Raw genomic sequence first — 27,216 nt, 5'->3', positions numbered from 1 at the left:
GCAGTATTTAAACATCCTCTTTCTTTAATACCCCTAGCCTGCCTTTCTGTCTGTTTCTTGTCTGATTTGTGACCTGTGACTCTACAGGAATTTATTATTCATAGTTTTTGCTTATGCAAAGTTTATTTGAATACATTGTTTTGTTTAAAAAAAAGCACAGCATTATTCATTTTTTTTTATTTTTGTTTTTAACAGTTATCACAATATTGTTCTTTTCAGGAGGGGTAAACCAATGGGTTTTCAACTCTATTAAGCCAAGGGCTGGGTTCTATTCTAAGTGACATACTGACCCAGGGATATATGTAGAACAATTTAAAGCAAGTTTTTTTTTATTTGAAATGAGATCTAAACTTCCTTAGAAGGAGACAGATCCTTCAAATTCTTTTCCGTCTTGATCTTTCTCAACCCAAGTGAGGATAATCTGTATCTCATGAATGGTTTCTAATAATTGAGTTTAAACCATCAATGAGGCACGCCAAAATAAAGTGTTTTAATATATACCCTGAAGAGTAATGGTCAGACTCTTAAGTAACCCATGTTTAACAGTAGTGTCAGCAAAGCGTGATGTTAACTGAGAGGACACTCCAAGAGGGCCACGTATGCTAATGGTGCAAAGTTTGACACTTGAACTCTTGTTCTCTGCAAGTAGTGAGAAATTCTCAGTATAAAGGGTCAGAATTTGCTCACACATAGGAATAAAATTACAAAGATTCGTATGCAGAGGTCACCATGCTAATACACTAAGAGCCCAGGATTCTACGGTTATCACTTATGGCCTATTTGCTAAATTTGTGATGAAAGTGAGGGACTACCATAGGGTATCACATTCATATGCTACAGAAAGAAGGAAATAATATCTCTTTAGAGGAAAAAAAACTGCCTTAAAATGCAGCTTGTCTCTTCATAAGATATTTACCAAATTTAGAAGTACAAATGGCTGGACAGATAGCAGAGCTCAAGACCTACAAACACTAACCGTTGTTTCCATTGTCACATAAAAGCAGACTATTGATCTCTTAGTTAGAGGCCTGGGACCTGACTGAAGAACAAGCAAGGAATAAAATTCTTAATAAGAACAACCATTTGGGCCATGACCCATCTCAGTCCACAACTGAGAAAACTAATAAGCACTCCCTTTATGCATGTCTTTGACCTAGGATTCTTCTCTTTTTTTCTACTCCTATTTCTCAGAGATTTGGTCTTTTCATGGTGTCCCAGATTTTCTGGAAGTTTTGTGTCAGGAGTATTTTAGATTTAACATTTCTTGTCTGATATATTCATTCCTTCTATCATGTCTTCAAAGCCTGAAGTTTTTTTCTTCCATCTCTTGCATTCTGATGCTGAAGCTTGCCTTTGTATTTCCTGTTCAAATTCCTAAATTTTTCATTCCCAGCCTTCCCCTAGTTTGGTTTTTCTTTATTCATTCTATTTCCATTTTTTGGGCTTGAATGTTTTATTTATTTCCTTCCACTGTTTGTGTTTTCCTGGATTTCCATAAGGTATTTATTCGTTTTCTCCTGCAGGGCCTCTATCATATTCACAAGGCTGTTTTAAGGTCCTCTTCCTCTGATTCAGCTATGTTAAAATATTCACTCACTGCTATGGTAGTGTGCCTGGGTTCCAATGGAGACATATTGTTCTGACCTGACTGCTATTGTGTTTTTATGCTGGTATCTAATCTTCTAAGATTCAGATGATAGGTGTGGGTGCTGGAATCTAACTTTATCTTTGTTAGGTGAATATTTTCTTCCTTAGTTTCCGTTTCCTCTCTGGATCTTAGGAGAGTGTGGTGTCTGTGTGTTGCCTGGTAAAATGATTTTCTGTAGACCTGAAAGGTGTGGCCACTGGGGGTCCAGGTAAAATGTGTTTCTGGGTATTGAGAGCTGACACTTGTTATTTGTAGACTCTGCAGTTTAAATTGCCTTTAGTGGAATGTAATGGAGAACATGAATTCTGATATATACAGTTGATAAACTGTCTTTAGCCTAGAGTAAATAAAACCAAGTGTTATAACACTGAAACTTTTTCTTGGATCTATAGCATATTTGCAAATTCTAGAACCAGACTGACCTCTAAGTTTTATATCACACAATATAATTTTATTAAGATATATAATTTATATTATGATTTTATAAGTGGAAGCAAACAACTTCCAATATGAAGAATGTGTAACTATGGCTTATAGTAAATAAGAAATATAGCTTAAGACTTTTGGATTTTGTAGGCAATTTTGTTTATGTGGTTAAGAATCCATATACTATGGGTATTACTCAACATACATTATATCATATTTCTATATGAGAGATTACAAATATAGTCTTTTCTGAGACTGATCTTTCAAACTGAACCAAACTTCTAAGCATCTTTTAAATCCACCTGTTTCTGTTATCACCAGTCTTCTTTCCTGACTGATGTTTCCATCCTAGTTTCCAAAGCCAGACGCCTACACTGAGCCTTTCCCCATGACAAGCTATTCAATCTACAGTAGCCAGAATAAGGTAACTCAAATGCAGCCATTGTTACTCTAATACTCATAAAAGGTCCCATCAGGTCTCCATAATTTAGGTTTTAAGAATGGTGGACTTCTGGTTTCTGGGCTGTTTCCATCTGTCTCTACCACCAGTCATCTTGTGGAAGCCTCCTCTGGTCAAAGCAGTCTTCCCCTTCTGCCTTTACATAGTTAACTCTGCTCATCCATCCATTATGCGTCAGCACCTAACTGAGGAGGACAAGGTGTGTTGAGTAATATCCACGTCAAAAGAATACATATAGTTCGCAATTGTGTAAATAAGATTTCCTACAAAACACAAAAGCCGTGCTCTCTGAAGAGGCTATCAACCCATTCATCCCTACTATAATTCAGGGTTTTACAGCCCTTCTTTTGGAAGTTGTTTGCTCCCCCTTATAAAACCCTAGCATACCCTATTTTGTCTTGATAAAATTATGTTGTGTGGTAGAATGATTAAATCCATTGCTGATGCCCTAAGCAATGGTTTCTTTTCTTTCAGTTAAGTTCTCCTTAATCCCCCAGTCAGCTACTGTGCTGTTCAGTTTTAACTGTCACAGTAGCACAACCTAAAGTCATCTGGGAAGGCAGTCTCCATGAAGAATTGTCTACATCGGGGTGGCCCACGGTTATGCTTGTCGGACATCATCTTGACTGTTTTTAGGTATGTAAAAATACCCTGAACGTGGGCTGTACCATTTTATGGGCTGGGCCCTGAACTGGATAGAAGTGAATGCTGATAGCTGAGCAGAAGCAGTAAGCGAGCAAGAGTGCATTAATTCTCTCACTGCTCTTGACTGCTGACATGTAGGGCCTAGCTGCTTGAGTTCCTGCCTTGGTTTCCCCTCACTGATGAATTAGAACCTGAAATTGCAAGTTAGATAAACCCTCTTCTCCCACCTTTAGCTTTCAATCAGCATATTTTGTCACAGTAATTGAAATGATGCTAATACAGCTGTTTTCAATGTTATTGATGTCAGAATTTAATGGACATCTTCTCTCTACCAAGTGATAAACTCTACTGGAATCTAGACTGTGTTTTAATTTACCTCTAGTTCCCCATGACCCATCGGAAATTATTTAGTATTTAGAACATAATAAAATTATATCATCATCTACATTACTAAAATAAATATTAAGTCATGTCAAAGTTAACTTCAACAGCATAAAAATTGATTCTTGTTTTAGACAAACATAAGATGTAATAAACATTCAATTGTGAATATATAAATACAGAAAAATATACTTTTGTCGACCTTGCATAGTGGAAATCTACAATAAAAATGACATAAACTGGAATTACAATATTATAGTCAAACATGCAATTTTAATACAAAGAATTAAATAAGAAGAACATCAAACTTCATTTATTTTGAATTCCTATATAAGTAGAATTATGATGAACAATTTTCAAAAATTATCTGATTTAATTCTCATAAGCTTAGCACTGAATGGGATTTGAAACAAGATTGCCTGACCCCAGAGAAAATTGCTGTGTCAATTCCATGTATACAACATTGGCCATCATTTTCTGGGCACCTGCTATGTCTAGACACTCTGTGAAGTTCTTATACACTCTCACGCTACTCTCATAGATAGTATTCTTAGTAGAAACTTTCTTTGGATAATTGCATTATCAGAAATTTAAAACTGATGAGTCAACACCAAGACAAGTGACCAATGCTGCCATGACTTCTTTTCCGAATGATCTCTCCCTTCCCCCAGCCTGCCAGGAAAAAGTTGACCCTTGCTTTTTCACTGTCACATATCCTAAATTCTTTAGTCACAGTGTGAATTTATATATAAGACTATTCTGGTTAAAAGTATATCAAAAGTGAAATCTGTTGTTACTTGGACTGTGAGTTTTGAGCATATGATACCCAAAAGGTCACTTATTATCAAGCAATGGAGACTTCTACACCCCAAATAAGTAAATATGTGCTTACAAGAAGCTATAAGCAGGTCATGTTATCAGCCTCTCGGGCAGCTGTCTGAGTCTGGAGTCAGATGTATAGAAAAGCACTAGAAGAATCCATCGTCTTAATCAGGAAATAAATACTTCCAGAGCCCACAGGGGAAAGAGGGTTGGAGGACAGAAGTGTTCAGCTTGCTTGGTCAGGGTCTATTTAGGGTTTTCTTATAAGTTGAGTTTCTTGATGTTTACCATTTTTAAAAATTCAATTTACGGTAAAAACACTTTCCAGAAAAGCCACCTTTCCACGGCACCAGCTGCTCACTAGATCTTTAAAAACCATTAGGAAAATGAGTTTTGTGCTAGTAACTATCTCTTTGGAGGTGATGGAAATTGTCAGAGTGTCTTGGGATGTGTAGCTATGTCTGCAAAGGCAAAGAGATGCTTTAAATCATTTTGTAGATCTTTCAGGCAAAAAGAAAATATATGTAAGGTAATTGGATTCACCACTGATCCTCCTTTAAATCAATAGTTTTACCTTTAATGAGTCATTGTTGGGAAAGTTTTAGGGCCAAGTTCAACCAAGTATTCATGATGGAGGGAAACTCCTCAAGCCCTTCAGCATTTTGGCATCTTTATTTTTCATACTCTATGATACCTATTTCAGTAAAATTCCAATGTGCTGCAAGGTAGAATTGATTTAAATAATTTGGGAAAATAGAAAAAATATTACATAACATTCCAGGTAGATAATCCTATTTTAGATAATATTTTGGCATTTCTAAGAAGGCTTCAGGGTCTGAAACGCTTCTACAGAACTGTAAAATGATGCTGCACCTTACATGTAGACTAGGTGTACAGCCTAGAGACGGAGGTCAGGCTCCCTAGTGGCCTGGTCCTTCCGGTGGCTAGACCCTGAACCTATTAAAACACTCTTGACCCCGTAGCTATAGCAATAAAGCACATTCACATTCCTATAACCAGTAATCACCAAGACAAAGGCTGAAATCATAGTCACTGACTTGAAAGCTATTACTCAAGAAAAAAAATTAATAAAATGGGTAATATATACACATGATAAAAACTTTTTATTTGATATTTTATTTATTTACATTTCAAATGTAATCTAGTTTCCTGGTTTCCCCTCCAAAAACTCCCTATTCCCTCCCCCTCCCCCTACTTCTAGGAGAGTGCTCCTCCACCCACCCATGGACTCCCACCTTACTGCCCTAGCATTCCCATACACTGGGGCTTCAAGCCTTCACAGGACCAAGGGCCTCCCCTCTCATCAATGCTAGATAAGACCATCCTCTGCTACACATGCAGCTGGAGCCATGGGTCCCTCCATGTATACTCGTAGTTTAGTCCCTAGGACCTCCGGGGGGAGGGGGGCTGGTTGGTTGATATTGTTGTTCTTCCTATGGTGCTGCAAAACCCTTCACTTCCTTCAGTCCTTCCCCTAACTCCTCATTTGGGGTCCTTGTGCTCTGTCCAATGGTTCACAGCAAACATCCTTATCTGTACTGGTAAAAATTTTAAAGGTGAAAAGAATATACAGTAAATTGGACCTAGCAACTACAGATTCAGTCTACCATGCAATGAAAAATATCGTGAAAGAAAATTAAATGTGATGAAACAAACTTTGTCTTGTCATTAAAACTAAGCAATAGGGTCAAGCAGTGATGAGGTACACCTTTAATCTCAACACTCAGAGGGCAGAAGTAGGCAGATCTCTAGGTGTTCGAAGCCAGCCTGGTATACAAACTGAGTTCCAGGACAGTCAGGCCAGTTATACAGAGAAACTCTGTGTTTCAAAAAATGCCAAAACAAAAAACCAAATAAACAAATCTAAGCAATAGGGGCTGGAGTGATGCCTCAGTGGTTAAAAGCACTGTCTGTTCTTCTAGAGGGCCTGGGTTCAGTTCCCAAAACCCACATGGTGACTCACAGAGTTCTGAATGTACCTCTAGTCCCTGGGGATCCAATGCCTTTGCCCTCTTTTGTCTTCTGGGATCACTGCATGCATTTGGTACACAGATACACATACAAGTAAAACACTCATATGCACAAAACAATAAAATAATTAAAAGTATTAAGCAATGTAATCAAAATTTAAATACAATTTAGGCTATTTGGGGTATTATCAGTAACCTAGAGATAATAGAAAGTATATAGGAAAAAACACATAGCTGTTTGTTTGTTTGTTTGTTTGTTTTTACAAATACTAAGCCATTCTTAGACACTACCCTCTATGGATATTGACAGGCATGTGAGTGAAGCAGTAGAATGGAACCTGAGACAATCTTCCATGAAGATGTCCATGATAAGAACATGGAAGGCTGTCTCAGGATCCTCTCTACCGCCTCACTCCTGACTACCTGTTCTTTGCTTAGAATCACATAAGAATTCCACTAGTCATACTATGCGTGCTGCAATCATTTTTATGTTTTCATGCACGTAAAACAACAAATGATGAAATACCATAGCATAGACTCTTGTTCCACAAGAACTAAACTGTTCTCTTCCTCAGCACTATGAGTAGCCATCAGTCAGTACAAGGCAAATGCCCGCTCCCATTCCCTCTGCTACTGTGTTCTCGGCGCTCTGATTTTTAAAGTTAATCACTTACAATTGCCTACTTAATGCACGTAACCAGTCATATTCATCACCATCACGCTTGAAGCTCTGGGCACCTGTGTATTGTCTCTTCTACTGTGTAAAGTAATAAGAAAGAAGTTTTGTTTTCGTTTGTGTTTTTGGATTTTCAGGGCAGCATTTCCGTGTATAGCTCTGGCCGTCCTGGAACTCACTCTGTAGACCAGTCTGGCCTCGAACTCAGAAATCCACCTGCCTCTGCCTCCCAAGTGCTGGGGTTAAATACGTGTGCCACCACCACCCAGCCAAGAAAGAAGTTTTGAATCAGTGAAAAATGTATGGGAAGTAAATAGTTTGAGGTCCAAGGACAAGTGTTATCATCAAAGTCCAGAATTTTCATCTACCTGACAAGAAATCAAAAAATCTACCTCAGGTATGGTCAGCCTTGAAAACCCTGTGCCATGCTTGGGTATATCATGAGTCGCTTCTCAATGGACATTGGGAACAGAACATAGTTCTCACCTGCACCCAGCAGGTATAAGTTCTTTACATTGAGGTTACAGTTTTCTTTCTTTTAAAATATCAATCTTTTTTTCTCCTTCCTTTTTTTCCTCATCCACTTTCTATTCTAGAAGCTTCTATCTATGGTGAGCTTCCTATTCACTTTGTTACTTTTTAATGCTTCTCTAGTTCTAACCACCAGAACTCTGTACGCACATCCTGGTCCCAAAGTCTGTTTTGCCATTTAACAACAAACAAACAAACAAACAAAACCAAAAACCCTAGCAAAATAAGACTCTATATAATTAAACTAAATGAAGAGCCAAGCAATCTGCTATCATCAACCCCATCTTACTAGAAATGGACCAAGGTGAGAGGAAGGTAGAGGTTATCCAGCCTTGAGTCTGCTTGTCATCATCTTGCTGGCTAGTTTTCCTTCTCTAACATTAAAACAACCTTCTTCAGCCTTCCAAAGCAGAATAAAGACAGCAGCTTTCCAGGAATCCCCCACACCTTCAACATCAGGCTGGGAAAGCTGAGACCACCAACCTCATACCCTGAGCAAGTATCATGTTCTCAGATTCTCTCACGTAAGACAGCCAGTGCTGGAATATCCAGACCATAAAGTCAGCCATGTGTATACCCAATATCCAGACCATAAAGTCAGCCAGTATGTATATTGCTCTAAAGAACCATGAACAATATGTGTTTCTCTTAAGGGAAATCCACCACCATTCTGAAAATTTTCTGTTACTTGTGAAACATTGATTATTTGTTGTACAAATCTAGACTTCATTTCTCATCCCCCTTTAAACCTGTGTTCCAAAAGAATGAATGACTAATGAATTTCACACAAAACAAATATTTTTAAATGTATCCATTTAGCGTGTGGCTGTTGACCACATGCACTGTTGTGGGAGTACCTCAAGCCCTGTCATATCCATAAAATATGACAAAATTTCTCAGGGGCAAAAAGATGGCTCATCCATCAAGAGTACTGGCTGCTCTTTGAGAGTCCAGGTTTGATTCTAAGCACCTACATGGTGGCCCACAGCCATCTCTAACTCCAGTTCCAGGAAGTCAATGCTCTCTTCTGACCTCCTAGGGCACCAGACATACAAGTGGTACACATATATGTGTATGGGCAAGCACTCATATACATAAAAATAAATAATCATAAATAAAAGAATCTGTCTCCAAAATTATAAAAAATTTCTCACAGAAATTGAATTTTATTTTTTTATTAGATATATTCTTTGTTTACATTTCAAATGTTCTCCCCTTTCCCAGTTTCCCCTCTGAAAAAATAACCCTGTTCCCTCCCCCGCCCTCCCTCTGCTCACCAACCCACCCTCTCCCACTTCCTGGCCCCGGCATTCCCTTACACTGGGGCATAGAACCTTCACAGTACCAAGGGCCTCTCCTCCCATTGATGAACAAACAAATAATCAAGAAGTGATCCTGACATTGCTAAAAGCCTTAAAAGATCAACAGACATCAGGAAATGCCCAGATGGCTCTCCTGAAGCTCCCTGCTTAGTTAGTTCCAGTCATTCACACAGGCAGTCTTCTCCCCATAGACATAGTTAAATGCTTCTGAGTCAGCTATGCTCTTATAATTAAGTGCAAAAAGCTTAGCACATCTATGAGTGTGTTTAAAACCATCACTAAACATTAGTCATTTATTGAGACCCAAGAAAAAAAACAAGTCAAAAGTCCTCAGTGAAAGGACAGTAGGATGTGATGGTACAATCCGTAGTCTAAAGTCCCTGTTCATAGACTTTATCAGTTTTCATTGAAGCCAGATCTCTGGCACTGGAGAGAATGCACAATCATTAAGAACACTTACTGCTCTTGCCGAAGACTGAAGTTTGTTTCCTGGAACCCACACACTGTCTGTAACTCCAGTGGATCCATTGCCCTCTTTTGGTCTGTCTCTTTGGGCATTGCATTTGCACACACACACACACACACACAAACACACACACTTAAAAGGAAAAATAGATTTCCCTATTTGCATTCATGTGTCGAGTGTTGAATGTGTCTGCATGTATTTATAATTTTTTCATTCCTTCCCATTCTTTCTGATATTACACTTGTGAGGAAGGTAGAGCTTCAAACCTGATTCTGGTCCAGTTAGTAGCCACTTATGAAACAGCTGGTAACCATTAGAGAAAAGGGCCCATTGTTCATGACAGGAATCAGGTATGTTCTGCAGCCAAGTAACCAAATCTCAGACATGCTTATTAGGAAAGCTGTCATTTCATAATTTAATGATTCTAACACCAAACTCAAAGAGCCTTCCTTACCCACTAAGAGCTTAGCATGGAATTAGTGCATGAGAAATTAGTTTAGAAATGAGCTGTGATTTGCCACCTCTTTATAGACACCTAGTATGTTAGTTATTTGTGATAAAAACCACTCTGACCAAAAGCAACTTGAGGATGAAAGGTTCCATTTTGGCTTACAGTTCCTGAAAGATGCAATCCACCTGGCTGGGAAGGCACCACAGCAGCAAGGGATAGCATGGCAGAAACAGGCAACAAGCTCACCACATTTTGCCTACACACAAGAAGTGGAATGAAGCTGTGAAGCCTCAAAGCCCACCCCCATGATGTACTTCCACCAACAGGGCTCCACCTCCTAACGGTTTCACGCATAGCCTCTCCAAACAGACCCAAGTATTTAAATACATGAGCCTATGGGGCCTACTTCTCATTCAAACCACAGCGCCCCATCAACAATATTAAGTAGCCAACTCTGTAAGTTCTGGAAATAGAGGTGACAGGGTGGCGTGAGGATGGAGGAAGCCCCTGTGCTCCGAGAATGGAGCAGGTAATACAGCATGAGGACTGTGAAGTTACAAATGTGCAAGGCCAGTCAAACTGGAATGCTTGATCAAAATATACGATGCTCCTCAATCTCCATCCTTTTAACGGATTATCTTCTCATGCTACCCTTGTGCTTCCTTTTCATCAGGACTGGCAAGGGGTGTTTTGGTTTTGTAAAGAATGCAGGATGAGGTTTGGGGGAAGTGAAGCAAAGAACACAGATGGCTTTAGAGAGGGCAGTTGGTCAAGGCTGTTCTAATTTTCTTCAAATGCATTAGAGGTGAATTAATTTAAAGTGACCAGTCCAGCTTATTTTCTGGTAACTGTGCCCTTTTTGTCCCATTGTGGCCTCCGTGTGTATCTACAGAATTTCCTGTCTCTCATAACCACATCGGAACAGCCAGTTTTTTTCTTGTAAACCTGCTGACTCCGGGAGTATTTTTCTTTGTCTACCAGAAGAGTATATTTCAATATTTGGGAACTCTTTCCTGTTCTAAATTCTTGTGTTCCTTAAACTTAAAAAAATTATCCTGTTAAGTTATGGTTGAGTTTACACAAAATAATTGAAAGTCTTGTAGGTCCAACAGGAAGCATCAATGTGAATACTTCAAGGGGAGCAATGGGAAGCTGTAGACTGCCCAGGGGTGTGTCATGATCTTCCAAACCTAGATCTTCAGTTTTAGCTGTTTGCAGGTCAAAGGAGAGAAAAATCTGGGTCTTCTAAAAATGAGGCTTTGTTGTAGAGAGGCAGCAGAAAACACTATGCTAGAACATAGGGTCGTTTTTGCCACAAAGAAAATAAGATACATTTTAGAACCTATCTGCCAAACTGATGTGACCTTGATATGTCCTTGGCACGAGGAGAATAACAAGCCAGAAGGTTTTAAACTATACTTGAGCACAAACAGAAAATTATAAAATAAAATACTGCTCAGTACCCACACTGTAGGACATGGTAATACCTTATGATTGAGCTAGGTTTATCCAAGGATTGCTAGCTCAACATAAAATATGTTAACTGACACAGGCTGATAGAAGTATGCATATTTAGAAATCACTTAAATAGATTAATAGAAATTAATTATTTATAATTAAATAGAAAATAATCATTAAGAATAAAAATGAATTTGTGATTTTGGCAGGAAATTCCAAATTCCAGAAAATTCAGTTGTCTTAACCCAAAGAACTTACATAATGAAAACCTATAGAAAATATGATGTCTAATTGACAAGGAATGAGCAAAAAGGGTTTGTATCACTACACCAGAATCTTCCAGCATTGTTTTAGAAATTCTAAGCAACATCATCAAAGGGGAATACCAAAGGCCTAAAGTTTTCATGGACGAAAAATTTCCCAGCAGTTTTCTAAAGGTTATTAGTAAAAACAAATCATTTGTATGAAGTCGCTTTTGAGTCTCTTATGTAGATCATCGCATAAAATACAAATAACAAGCATTTTGTTCTTGGAATGGGGAAACAGTAATCTTTTGATGCTGCTAAAGTTACCTTTAAAGATAAAGAAATAACTCTTGGTATTGTGTGATTTTTCCAATCTGAGAATTAAGTGAAATGGCCAGGCTGATGATGATGGTGATGGTGATGGGAGGTTGATGATGATGGTGATGGTGACCATGGTAATGGGAGGCTGATGATCATGGTAATGGGAGCAGGGATGAGGAGAGAAGTGGTGATAAGGATGGTGGAGATTGTACTAGTTGCTTTTCTGTTGCTGGGTTAAAATACCATGACCAAACACAACTTAAGAAAGAGAGTTTATTTAGGCTTTTAGTTCTAGAAAAATAAGTGTCCATCATTGTAAGGCAGCATGAAGAATGGAATATAGAGAGCGAATTAGACATAGAGTAAGGCAATAGTCCCTCCCAGTCCTCAGTGACATATTCCTTTAAGCAAGGCTACACCACCTTCATTATTCAACAGCACCACCGACTGAGACCAAGTACTCAAAACACCCAAGCTTAGGGTGTACATTTTTCATTCAAACCACCACAATTATGATAATGTTGGTATTTAAGGTAGTAGTAGTAGTGATAATGATAATAATCATAGTAAAAATGGTAATTATGATGATGGTAGTGGTAATGGTTGTGGAGGTAGAGATGGCTTTAATAATGATGAATATGATGATGACAGTGGTGTCGATCATTATAATAATGATGGTGATCATGAGGTTGGTGGTATTGATGGTGCTGATAGTAATGATGATGACATGATGGTGATGATAATGGAAGTCATAATTGTAATGATAGTGATGATGGTAATAATGATGGGGTGGTGGTGATGTTTATGGAGATAGAGAAGATTTTGATGCTGATGCTGATGCTGCTGACAATGATAATGATGATGGTGTTGGTGATGATTATGACATGATTGTAATGATAATGGTGATCATAGTTGTAATGATAGTGATGATGATGGTAATAATGATGATGGTGGTGGTGATGGGTGTAGAGGTAGAGATGATTTTGATCCTACTGATGATAATGATGATGGTGGTGGTGATGATGGTATTGGTGATGGTAATGATGTTGACATGGTGGTAATGATAAGGGTGATTGCAATGACAGTGATGATGATGATGATGATGGTCATGAGAGTGATAGTAATGATGGAAAATTAGAAAAGAGAAGGACAGGAGCAGAAATGGAAATGGGAGACAATTAGAGGAATGCAAACATAAAAGGAGAAGACTAGAACTACAACTTCGCCTTTTAGCATTCCAAAGCTATTCAGGTTCATGAGAAAGCTGGGCTAGCTCATTGAAATCATACAGATAACTGAAGTGACTATTAAAGATATATTGAAATTAATATTTTATTGAATTATTTTATTAAGTATCTTTATTTAAAAGGCTTTATGTGTCTCTGCCCTCTTAAAATATTCAAAGAATAATTTATATATCTTCAAAAAGTGACTCAGTCACCATTATGAAGGACAGTTAGCACTGTGGTTGTCCAAAGATGGGCTCTGTCATCAGGCTGCCTGGATTAAAATTTCATCTTTGTATTTCAGAGCTGTGAGATTTTATAACAAGATGTTTACTATCTCATTACTTTAGTATGCTAAATAGGAATAGTTTAGAGTCATAAATTTCCTCTTTGGACTCAGTGAATGGATTGTGTATTGCATGTGTAATAGTCCTTGCAGTATGATAGGGCCTGGAATAATTGTTATTGGACAAGTTGGAATTCTTCATCTATCTATCATTTAAATATTTATTGAGTAACCACTATGTGCCTGCTCTTGTTCAAAGCACCTGGTAATAAACTGAAGATGAGTCCTCAATTTGAATAGAGTTGATGAGGGAAGCATGAATAGATAATGTATAAAGAAGAAATAAAAATTATGTAAGTAGACAAGGTTGAGCAGTATAAGACTAATGACTAATTTACAGGCTACAGTGCAGCAGAGGTAGCTACAGTTATATAAGCCTGATTGAAAATAACTAAAAATCAGAAAAAAAAAGTTTGCACAACATATACAACAAATATGCCTCAACCATAATACTTTTGCTTTCTTGTGTCCTGTCTTATGGGACAAAAGTGTAGAAGGTAGCAAAAGACATCAGATGCCTGGTCAAAGATGAAGAAATATATTGTTCATTCAATATGAACAATATTCAACATGAAGAAGCAGCAAGAGCTTCATGCTTGCATATGTTTCACTTCTCCTGTCAGTGTCCCAGGATAACATAAGGGTGGACCTAGGTACAGAACACATGGTGAGTTGGTATCCATCTCCATGTTTTGGAAAATGTAATCTTTCTAAACAGTAAAGTCTTCAGCTGGAGATGTAACTCAGTTGGTCTAGTAGTTGCCTAGCATGCACAAAGCTCTGGCCTCCATCCCAAGCACTCTATAAACCAGGGGTTATATGAATGCCTGTGATCTTGGCATTTGGGAGGTTGTAGCAGGAAGATCAGAAGTTCAAGGTCACCAGCAACTACACAGAGAGTTTGAAGCTCAACTCTAGACCCTATCTCAAAAATTAAAACAAAATAAAACCAAAACAACTGACTTATTTACTGGTCTATTGCTATGAGGAGACCATGACCAAGGCAACTCATAAAAGAAAGCATTGAACTGAGGGCTTGATTACAGTTTCAGAGGGTTTGGCCATTACTCACATGGTAGGGAAAACAGCAGCAAGCATAGCACTGGAGCAGTAATTGAGAGCTTACATCTGATCCACAAGCACAAGACAGGGTTGGAGGAGCTGTCCATGGACACACCTCCCCCAACTAGGCCACACCTCCTAACTCTTCCCTAACATTTCCTTCAGCTGCAGAACAAGCTTTCGAATGCAGGGGTCTATGCTGGAAAGGCTGAGGATGTGGGGTCGGGGGGAGGTTGGCAATCTCATTCAGACCACCACCACAACAAACTAAAACTTTGCTTCACAGAGACACTGCATTTTTTTATGCTGATCAGCAAATAAACTCATCCTCTGCTCCAGAGAGGCATGCACTACCGAAGGCACTCAGTGACTTCACTAGCAACATTACCCAGAAATGTAAGAGACTTAAGGATAACCATCTTTCAAACTTTACACTTAAGGAACCTAGGCATACACTAGGAATATATACTCAGTACTGCAGTGACCTTAGCCAGAGAATCACTTTCAAAGAGTGCTGAACTGAAGTCTTTAACAAATCACATGACTAAACTATTTCACTGGAGTTTCTCAGATACAATTTTAAAAAAATGTATTGTACTTATTTATTTTAGCTTGTGTGTTGTTTGTTCATGCACATGTGCCATATTGCGTGCCATGAGTGAAGTTCAAAGATAATTTGTAGGTGGTTCTCTCCTTTCACCCTGCAGGTTCTGTGGATCAAACTCAGGTCACTAAGGTTGCTGGCAATATTTTATACTCTTTGAGCCATCTTACTGACCTTAAGATACTTAATTTTAAGAACATAAATATTTGTATGAGTGAGATATAGAAAGATTTTCAAGGTCTGTGTCAATCAACAATAGGCTGAAGAGGACAAAGAAATTGGGTGATAGTGATGTAACAAGTTACACCAATACCTGAGTGGCATTGGCCAGAGATGTGGTCACAGGTATGCTAGCAGGTAGCTGACAACTGGTTCGCCATTGAAAGGTCCTCATCTGTAGCATTCATCTGTTTTCCTAGACTGTTATAAATTGCAAACTATTGCTATTGCTGTTGCTAAGGCAGGTCTGAACTGCAAGTGAGGAAATGTGTTTAGCTTGCTGTCCAGAGCCAGCACCAGCACACTGCTGGCTGAATTATTCAACATGGAACCAACCTCCCCGAGGATCACCTTGTCCCATTGCTGTGCCTCAGTGTGAACAGAATGCTGGGTGCAAAGCTGGGCAGCTCCTCAGAATATTCTACATTTGGAAAATCAAAGCTTCATTGCTTTTTCTATATTAAAAAAATAAGGTGAGAGCATGTCTCTAGACATGACATCTTACTATGTCTTCACTCCTGGCACACAGTTATATTATGAAGTTTCCAGTCAACACTGCACCATATGTTTTCACTTCCCCAGAGAGACATGTTACTAAGCCATGACACCAGGGATGCGGTGCTGGTGAGACATGACCACACCTGCTCCTTTACTAAAATATTTAGAGTCTGTAAATCAGGCTGACCTATCTCTTCCTTACCTCATTTCCCAAGGCAGGGTAATCAAGACAGTATAAATAATGGAGTCTTCAACATTTCAAACTGCCAAGGAGGAATCTATGTCATAGGTGGTATGTACAAATACCGGGCAGGTGGCTAAAAGGACACCTGAGTGATAGGTATTATGGATGGATATCAGGCAAGCATGCACCCAAAGGAAAGCTTTAGGTGGATTTTTGTGCAATTTTTTATTGTCTGCTTACAAGAAACCATATGTAGTACTGGCAGGTGTTTTGTCTATAAACTTAGAGACTCATACAGCATCACTAAAACTCACTGTCCCATCTAGACACACTGAAAGACTATAACAGAGGTCTGTGTCTCTTTGTGACTATCTAGAGAAGTGGTTCTCAACCTTTCTAATGACTATGACTTTTTAATATAGTTCCTCATGTTGTGGTGACTCCCCAACTGTGAAATTATTTCATTGTTACTTTATAGTAGCAATTTTGCTACTGTCATTAATCACAATATAAATATCTGATATTTAGGATATCTGATATGTGATCCCCCAAAGGGGGGTCACAACCCACAGGTTGAGAACTGCTGGCCTAAAGCTTTCCTGTTATGTGTCTTCTTGTGCCCATTCACTCTAATTATGCCTATGTTTGTATCTTAAATGCTGTGTTTGAATAAAATTTCTAGAATACTAGTTGGCAGTCAGCTAGCAGAGTGATTCTACCCTTTAAGCTGACAAATGGACTTGTTATTATTTAAATGTCCTTACATTATGGTTTGCCATGAGTTCCCAGCAACTTGAACTGAAGTGCCAGGTGCCTCCCTTAGGAATACATGCATTCGTCACTTTCACCTGTGATTGTGAGGACACAAAAGGCCCCTGTGTTAATGCCAGCAAGAACATTTGGATTAGAGAAATAATGGATTGAGTTCTTCTCCAGTGACTACAGCAGCAAACCAATCACAACAACCATGTGAAGCCTGAGAGAGTAAAGAAGTCTAGGGCAGTCTTTAACTTTATAGATACCCAACCTCTGTGTGAGTGTACCTGTATTGGGCATGTTTGCTCCAATAGAGAGTGGTTTAAAAAGTAAATTCTTCCGCTCATTAATTTTCTCAAGCAGTGTGTGTAAAGCCCTATTCTAAATCCTAGAGATGAAAGTAAATATTGACAGCTTCTGGGTTTGGTAAGTCTCTAATCTGAAACAGTCATACTCAAGCAAGCAAGTACAGTTAGCTTAATGTCACTTAATGTGTATCCTGAGCAACAAATGGCACAATGGTAACAGGACTGGTTGGTCTTTGCCTCTTCAACTCACCTATTTAAGAGCCTGCAGTGGGAGCCTGTGTACTCTCTAAGCCTCTTGTCATTTACACAGCACTGGGTAATCTCTTCTTGGAGTACCCTCATGGTTTACAGATAAATTATTTTGTAACACATGAATTATTTTGTAAGGCATGAATTATTTCATAGCTTGCCAAGCATAAGAGGTAGTCAATTCCAAACCTTCAGGGATGAGAGATTATTCTGGGTTGCAGAGGTACCAGCACTCTGTCAATCATAAGATTGTTAATCGTTTACCTGGGAAGGTAAAGGGACAGTCTAAGCTACCCACAGTGGAACATACAGGGAGAGAGGAGGCTCCTGTTCATATGAATATTTAAAAACTATACTGCCATGATATGTTATGACAAACTATACTCCATATGTTTGTACATTGTAGTTTTTGGAATCCCTAGAGCACCCACCCCTAGACAATAGTGGATTAAAACCATAACAGTATGTACATGATTCTAACTCTGCACTAAGAATCTTATAGTCTCCTTGAAACTCTGCAATAACTAGTGTCTCTCATGACCAAGACTTGAGTCTATGGTCTTCTCTGAGGACACAAGGAGCCCTGAGATGAATGTCTGTTCTTCTTACTCTTCTTCAGTCTGTCCTTGAGATGAGAAGGCCAGAAAGGCCTTGCCCTGGTGCTGCTCAGAAATGTGGAGTAGAAATGCTGTGCCTTCAGTTGGTGGTTGCATGCATCATCATCAGGAAAGAAGAAGCTCCCAGAGAAAGACTACAAATGAGACACATTGTCTACAAACCAGAGGGAGTCGGGCTGGGAAGGCCAGGAACCAACTAATAGCTTTCACATTTGCCTTTGGGCTGTGCTGATTCTCGGTAGTAACGAGAGGGGCTTTAACTGTTAAATTTTTTTTTCAGGGATTAAAATATGCAGCAGGCTTCTAACTGACCATAATTAAAAGGAATCTATGACTTCAGTTTTAAGAAATACAGTTTCTTTGCTATTGGATATTTGATTCCATTTAAAGACATTTGAGTCTAGCCTATTAAGCAGCTGGCCTTTCATTAATTACAAATGATTGTATTTTGCAAACTGTGTGTAAAAGGAGCCAGAGATTTTCCAGAAAAGATTACTAAGAAAATTAGCTCCAAGCCAAGGCAAAATTGAACACACAATTTCATAGTTACTACAGAAGTTATAACACTAGCTTTCAAAGGGAGACCCGATCCAGCATGAGTTTTAATTTAAGGGAAATTGTTTTCAAATTGTAATTGATGCTTAATTATGAGAAGGTGTGGGGGCTGCATATTTTCTGCTCTGCAGCATAAAATAATGTATGAGGGTTAGCTGGGTGCACATAAACCACAGGATGGTGGGAGGTGATGAGGGGAAGCGCAAGCCCTGGGAAGGGCTGCACTGTCTAGCTGACAATGTATTAGAAAATAAATCTTAAGGACATATATTGTAATTGAATGGTTAGAAGCTAATCTCTGACAGCTGACATTGTCCCCAAGCCTAATGGAGAAAACTGGTGATGTACTCAAAAACCATGTTTAGGTTTTACCCCATGAAGTGGCATTGTAACCTTTCCTTTTGCTATGAAAAAAATGATAATGTTTGGAAATCAATTTCTTTTTCACATGTATGTACCTGAGTGCATGTCTGTGTTTATGTATATGCATCATTAGAACTCACATGTATGTGCATGAGTGTATGACTGAGTCTATGTATATGCATCATTAGCACTCAGGTGCTCACAGGGGCCAGAAGAAGGCATCGGGTTCCCTGGATCTGGAGTTACAGGCAGTCCTGAGCCACCTGATATGGGTTCTTAGAACTAAACTGAGTAGCAACCACTGAGCCACCTGTGTAGCCTGTGTTCCGTTATTGAAAATAAGGCTTACATCCCACTTTTCACCAGAATAGTAAGCTTTCATACAGAGCATCTCTTTCAGAAAACTTCAATGGCATTAGCTTTTTAAAAATTATGTTAAGATGGGAAATAAAAAGGTCAATGCTTCTGGAAATGTGCTTTAAAAGAACATGGTTTGACAGAGAGAGGGAGGGAGGGAAAGAGAGGGAGAAGGAGAGAGACAGAGAGAGAGAGAGAGAGAGAGAGAGAGAGAGAGAGAGAGAGAGAGAGAGAGAGAGAGAGAGAGAGAGAGAGAGAGAGAGAGAGAGAGAGAGAACGAACCAGAGAGCCTGCCTAAACTGTTAAAAGGCATTATGGAGCTTTAAGAGGTCAAATGCCCAAGGAAGGATAAAGTAATTTAGAGAACACAAAGTGTCTCTGACATAGAGGCCATTTATTCTTTAAAATATTATAGTAGTTCAAATTGGGGATTTTACCAAAGTTCATAAAGTGGAATGGAGGGCTGGGAAAGAAAATAGAGAAACCACCTCAGTTGTGACCCTCATGAAGGAATCCATTAAGACCTATAGTATTACTTCCACAATCTATAGACCATCTCTCTGCGTCCTTGATTTGCCCCCCAATATATTAGGAAAAAATACTGCTAGCTGGTCTTAAAACATACATCTGATCACATTGGTCTCATAGCTAAACACTTATAGCAGAGTGGATGGAGCCACTTCATTCAGGGTAGGAAGAATCAAGAAGCCAAATCGAGAATCTGGGTGGTAGAAAAATCAATGAAAATATGGCAGGCATAGTATTCTAATATTTACAATTAAAATACAGGGAGTGCTGGGTGAGAAGGAATGAGTAACACGAGGTTCTCTCCTTCCACCATGTGAGACCCTGGGGTTGAACTCAGGTTGTCAGGCTTGGGAGCTGGCTCTTTACCTCTGAGTCAAGTTACTGCCCCTCCTGTCAGATGGTAGAAAAGATGGACTGGTGTCTTGTGTGATGCCCTGGGCATTTCTAGTTTGTGAGCAATAGTCTGATATCTTAGGAGGGATTACATATGGGCTCAAGCAGCATATAGGAACTAGTGATTAATGCTGTGTCAGGAGTGCATCTTCAATTCCACAGGCCAATATCTATTCACTCTTAACAATAATAAAAACCAGAGCTGGGGTGGGAAGGAAATACCTCGGCTACTTTCCATCCAGAGGCTATGGACGTGCATGACTACTGTCAGAACAGCTGTTTAAATGTATGTGAAAATATAATATTTAGCAAAAAAAAAAAAAAACCCTCACTATTAAGTGCTTACTAGTCAAGGATTAAACTAAATGGATTTAGAATGACTTGTTATTAATCTCTCACAGTCTTAAATGTACCTTAATTCTAAGAAGATGAATCACACAGTAATCCCCAACCATTGACTCAGAAACCCAGAAGTAATCAGAAATGCTAGGCACTGTGTTTTTAGGACTTCAGCTCATTTAACATGTCTTTTGTATATGAATATTAACCTATTTTTTGATTTCCGACAGAAATTAGCTATTCAATAGATATTAGCTAGTTAGCCATCGACCACCCTCCTATGGAAATCAAAGTTTTGCTTTATATTTAGACAGATAAACGTTTGGAGGGAAATGATTGCTATGGGTTTTTTTTGTAAATAATATTACCTATAATAATTATTTTTTAATGAGCAAAACAAACTCTACAATGGCTGGGTAGCACTCTGTGGCATGCCATGTTCCCTCTGTCATTCATCTGCACGTGGATATCCCATTCATTTTATCATCTTGGCTCCTATGGATGAGACTCCAACAAACACAGGGCTTCACATATCTCCTCGGCATATTTATGCCACTTCCTATGGATTTATCTCAGCAATCACGTGGTCAGTCATTTACTGTCACTGTGCTTATTAACTTTCTGAGGGATCCTCATACTACCTCCTATGGTGACTGTTTTGCAAGCCCACAGAAGTGTTTAAATCCCACTTGCTCACCATTCCTCACAACACTGCTCTTTTGCTTGTTGATAGCATTGACGTTCACAGCTGTAATGGACTCCCCTGAGGAAACCACACTGAGCCCTGGTGAGGAGCGCTGCTGAACACTTTTCACATACTGTTTGCTGTCTCTTGTGCTGCCTTCTCTTAGCATCTTTCTAAAGTTCTTCTCTAGTCTCCATGCATTTAGTATGCTATCAGGTCTATTTCGGAGATAAGATGATTGGAGCCAGAATCAGTTTAAAGTGAATCAGTTTAGAGTGCTGGCTGCTCCATACAGACTCACACCATCTGTAACTCTAGTCCCAAGAGATCATATGCCCTCTTCTGGCCTCCACAGATACTGCATGCCTGTGGTGCACATACATACATGCAGACAGAACATCCATACATGTGAAATAAAATAATTTTGAAAACAAGAACATAATCAGTAATTCTCTATCAGATGCAACACTTCTCAAAATTTACAAAATACATATTTTATAGAGAGTTTGTCCTCTATTTATTTTGTGATAACACAAATATCAGAAGCCCATATTCATCAGAATTAAGAATTTCATTGGAAGAAACATAAACAGTAAAAATGCAAAGAAAATAGTAAAATTATTTTACCTAATAGTATATTTTTAAAATCTCACTATAATAAACATTAAGGTAATTATGGTAAGTATGAAAGAAATATATATATGTATATATAAATTAGCTTCATTTAATCACATGTATTGCATACTTAACCAAAACACTACACTGAGGCCTACAAGGTACAAGTTACAGTTGCTGGCTTTACAGTTAAAATAACATTTATTTAAGCCTTTTATGATAGTCTTGGGGGCACATGCCTATAATCTCTACACTTTGGAGAAAAAAAGAAGATGATTATAAATTTGAAGGCATACTAGAAGAGCCTAGGCTCTATGGTGATGCCATGTTTCAAAAAGCAAATAATAATACTTTCAAAATCTTATGTAATAAAGCAAATGTTCTACCAGAACACTTCTTTTTTGATTTATGTTCAAAATCACAACCATTTTGTCAGGTTCATTTGATTCTTAATGTTCCTGAGAGTTCAGTGGTAGCTTGTCACCCCTGCACCGCATTTATGATGTCTACAGTCTAAGTGGCTCCCATGTCTAGCAACAATTCTTGTATACTAGAGGGTAGCCATTTGTGGAGGATTGGGGCCACAGTGAGGTGTGTTTCCTAATCTGAAGATAATAACTCTCTTTAGACACTTTGAAAATAACTCCATTATGAGCCAGAACTCTAGGTCAGCCAGCCAGTCCACTCATTGCGTCTGAGTCAGAGCTTTTCTTGCCCTTAAGCACATGAGGATTGAGGCAAAATAATCCTTCAGTAAAGTCAGATTCGACCACGTATGAACTGTGTGATCCAACAAAAAAGGTATTTAACTTCAGTTTCCACTTCAGGAACTGGGTTAGTTGTGGCCTACACTCATCATTGTGGTTGATGATAATAGAGTAATCTAGTCTTATGGTCATTTCAGCCTGGTGAGCCTCAGGGTATGAGTTTCAGCTCTACCAGTGCTGTTTTAGGTAGTGCCTTCCAGATGATTCTGAGGGATTCTAGGTCTCCTTTTCCTCATCCAGAAAATGGAGGAACTGTACTGCAGAGTAATCTCTTAAGATAAAAGGACTACATGTGCTTAAAATAATAAGCATGATGTCAATGCCAGTTGTAATTTACTCATTGTGCCTGGCACCTGGTAAGTCAGTCCCACATTAATGGTTAACTATCATCTTTAACTTAGTTTATTGGTCACAGAGTTCCAATCAACAGCAGCAAAGGTGCCACCATTAAAATGCATCTACCTAAAATTAGTCCCCTCCTTCAGTCGCTTGTCTGCTGGATGTTTTGGCAGCCTTCTCTGACCCCTCATTACTAAGTCTAGATAGTTGCAGGACTATCTAGCACTTGTGTGGTACTTGATAGTACCACACTTGGCCTCTTGTCTGGAAGGACAGCGCTTTGCCTACTGTTATTTTCCTTTTCCTTTTTTTAAAGATTTATTTACTTATTTCATGTACATGAGTACACTGTCACTGTCTTCAGACACAGCAGAAGAGTGCATCAGATCCCCATTACAGATGGTTGTGAGCCATCATGTGGTTGCTGGGAACTGAACTCAGGACCTCTGGAAGAGCAGTCAGTGCTCTTAACCACTGAGCCATCTCTCCAGCCCCCAGCCTACTGTTATTTTCAGTACTTGATTTTTAATGTTAATCTTCCCTCTCTCTGTCGTGGTAAGACTGCTTCTGCACTTGGGTAGACTCACCGGATAGATCAAGGACCACTGTAGTTGTGATGTGAGGCCAATGAGCAGACTTTATTATTTTCACTGCTGAGGATCTAACCCTCATCTTCATAGGTAAGAACTCTACTACTAAGCTACACACCTAGCCCAGACTTTTTGTGAGGTCCAGGCTTGTGATGAAATCTTTCTTAGTACTAGATGGATAAACCCATTAAAATGTTTTATCTATATGTATATATATATTTATACACACACACACTATAGTGATGATAAAATTCTAAGTGTAAAAAGAAACATATACCTGATGTTAAAAGAAATCACTGGCACCTATCTGTGTGGATTAAGAATTCATTTTGTGGGCTCAAGTGATGGCTCAGTAATTAACAATGCTAACTGATTCTGCAGAGGCCCTGAGTTTGGCCCCAGGACTTGCACTGGAAGGCTTTACAACTTTCTGTAACTCCAATTTGAGGGAATCTGACACCATCTTCTGGCTTCCATGGGTACCTTCATACACACAGACAGACACACACACATGTGCACACACACACACACACATACACATGTGCACACACAGATATACACATATGCATAATAGCTCTTCTACCTTAAACTCATTATCCCACAGTGCTGAGGGTTAGTTGGGTCTTTGTATGTCTATGCTATGCTAAAACTGTCATAGGTGAAGTGGTAGCCCAAGAAGCATGTGAAACCTCTCAAATGTCCAGGCCTATCAGTTTAGCATAAGGTTCTAGATATCTTCAAGCAATCTGAATCATGTTCTGTAAGAAAATAGAAAAAACATTTTTAAAATGACAATTGATAGGAAATAAAATACACACTCAATTACACAACACTCCTGTTTATACGACCTCTTTCTCAATCATTGTCTTAATTGATCACATTTCTTGGCATGGCTGTGGCAGTTATATTATTTACAAGTCAAAACATTTTGAAATACCTGAAGGCAGTAGTTAGTATGATGGATGTGCAGTGTTGTGGAAGGTATTAGCTAATGTATAGTTTATATTATTATGGTTCAGAGGGAAGAAATACAGAAATTTCTTAGAATCACAGCCTAAAATTGGCATGAATGATATGGAAAATATTGTTGAGACTACTGCATAGCATGTGAACTGTGTGTTTATAAGTTGTGGAGAAGGTAGAATTTAGAAGCAGGAGAGGATTCTAACGGATTGTTGGTGAGCTTCGTGAAGAGGGCTGTGCAAAATTAGATGTTTATAGCTCATTTTCTCTTTCCTAGTCTGCAGCTTTTTTAAAGTTCAAAAGAACAAAGCTATGTTCATGTGCGCATCACAAATGAGAAGGGGACATGAGTTAATGTGATTGAAGTTTTCTAGGATTTATATAGAGATTACAACAATAGAATTCATGCCAGAAACATACACAATTGTTAAGCAAAATAGAAAATATGAAGAAAAAAACTCTATTCTATTATGAAAAAAGAACTAGAAGAAAAGGAGTACGTGAAAGAGGGAGAGGAAGAAGAACAAGAGGAGGAAGGGGAGAAAGAAGAGAAAGAAGAGGAACAGGAGGGGGAGGAAAAGAAAAGAAAGAAGAAGAACAGGAGGGAGGGGAGAAAGAAGAGAAAGAAGATGAACAGGAGGATGAGAGGGAGGAGGGAAAAGAGGAACAGGAGGAAGAGAGGGAGAGAAGGAATAGAAAAAGAAGAAAAGGATGCTGTCACCAATAGTGCTTTTTGTGTTAGGGTGGGGTTACCTTGCTTGGCTTCAGTTTTTTTTTTTTTCTTGAAATGTTAAATCATTCTATACTACACAGAATTGCTTAAACTCCTGGGCTCAAAAAAATTATCCCTCTACCTCAGCCTCCTATTATCTGGGACAGGCTACATATCTGGCTCACATGTTATCATCACCTTTGCTACACAGTGACAAACAGGATCTTAGGTCTCATAAACAAAGCATGTCACATCCTCTCCTTGTCTCCTTTCATCCATCTTGATCCTGCGAACTAATTCACGCATGTTCGACTTCTTGACATTGTGATGTGATGTCATCTACAAAGATCATGGACCATTCAACCAAGATCTTCTTAAAAGCCTCATATTTTAAAGATCATGATTCTGTGTGGGGCTGCATTCAAACAGAAGCTACTGATTGTCAAAGCAGTTCTTTAGCTCTGGCACCTTGCTAGCCTTCTGAAGCATTTTCCAAGCTTAACACTATAATATCATTCAATGTTTTATCTCCAAACTTAAGTGTACCTCTATTATCCATTCATTACTGCTTTATCATTATTACTGATACTTTTTATTACTTAATGAGTTATATTATACATTTGATAATTTATTTAATAATATATTTCATGAAAATATATTCCATTAAAGGCATTGAAACTAATACTATGGCCGCCAGGAAAAATAAAATATCCAGCAAGATAAAATTGTTCTCTGTCAAGGTAAAAAGCCACACCAGGGGCTAACTTTGTGTCAGTGGAAAATGGGGCTCTAAAATACCAGTAACCTGTCGTCAACTCTTATAGGCCATCACAGAGGCAGAGCTGTCAGTCTGCCACAATTGACGGGAGCTAGGCTATTCATAGTGAGTGTGCTAATACTTAGAAGATGAGCAAAGCATCAACAGAGATTTATAGACCATATAAGGAGACACTGTCATCAATTTGAGAACCTAACTGGCTGTGCAAAATGACAAGATTTGATGCAATGAAAACCATCCTTGGAACTGAGGTGTGTCTCGGTGGGTAGGGTGCCTGCAGAGCATGCTCAAGGCTCTGGGTTTAATAACCAGTGCTGTAGACTGCAGTCATGGTGGCACAGGCCTGACATCTACCACTTGGAAGGTAAAGGCAAAAGGGTCAGAAGTTCAGAGCCATTCTTGGTAACAAAGAAAATTGGAAACCAGCCTGGGCTATAACATAACCCTGTCTCAAAACAATCAAAAACAAAAGTGAGGAGAGGAGGCCAACCTCAGAGTACCAAACTCACTTTTAAAGAAACACAAAGAGGGCTGGAGAGAAGATTCAGTGGTTAAGAGCACTGACTGTTCTTCCAGAGGTCCTGAATTCAAATCCTAGCAACCACATGGTGGCTCATGACCATCTGTATTGAGATCTGATGCCCTCTTCTGGTGTGTCTGAAGACAGCTACGGTGTACTTACATATAAAAAATAAATAAAATCTTTAAAGAAAAAAGAAACACAAAATAGTATCTCTTTAAACTATTTTAACTACAAAACGAAACATTGTTAAGAACTGTTTACCCGTATGAGTCGCCTTTTCTCCCACCTGCCTTCACTCCCCACAGATAGCTACATTTCTTTTTAAGTTTGAAAAACAGCCTTCAATACATTTTCTGTGCATAAACAATACATTTTCTATGCATAAACAATCGCAGACGCATACAGGATCACACTAAGCTTACAAATGTATATTCAATTGTATATTGAAATATATATTCAATTACATTCAGTTTTGCTCTTTGCACTTAAGCTTTTAAAGATTCATTTTATGTATCTATCTCCCTGTGCTTCGGTGTCTGTGAGCATGTTAAGAGTGTATGTGTGTACACAGAAGTCAGAAAAGGGCATCAGCTGGGCTGTTATACTTCTCTGCCTATGCCTTTGAGGCAAGGTCTCCCCCTAAACATGTAGCTTGAATTTTCTAGGCAAGCCCTGTTCATCCATCATCCTTTCTCCACACACCCCTACCTGGAAGTTTACAGGTGTTTGTGAGACATCTACCTTCTTGCAGTGCTGGGATTCAAACTCTATCTAGTCCTCATGCTTATATAGCAAGT

The 27,216-nt window shown here is 38.8% G+C and overlaps 1 protein-coding gene across 1 annotated transcript in view; it reads left to right on the top strand.

Annotated features, from left to right (window-relative positions):
• The window catches only part of Unc13c (unc-13 homolog C), a 465,433-nt gene that overhangs the window by 165,571 nt on the left and 272,646 nt on the right, over window positions 1-27,216 (top strand). The gene's annotated exons all lie outside the window — the stretch shown is intronic.

Source organism: Mastomys coucha, unplaced genomic scaffold, assembly GCF_008632895.1.
Source record: "Mastomys coucha isolate ucsf_1 unplaced genomic scaffold, UCSF_Mcou_1 pScaffold23, whole genome shotgun sequence".
NCBI classification, from domain to species: Eukaryota; Metazoa; Chordata; class Mammalia; order Rodentia; family Muridae; genus Mastomys; species Mastomys coucha.
Note: the sequence above shows the minus strand (reverse complement) of the source record. Positions and strands in the feature narration are given on the sequence as shown.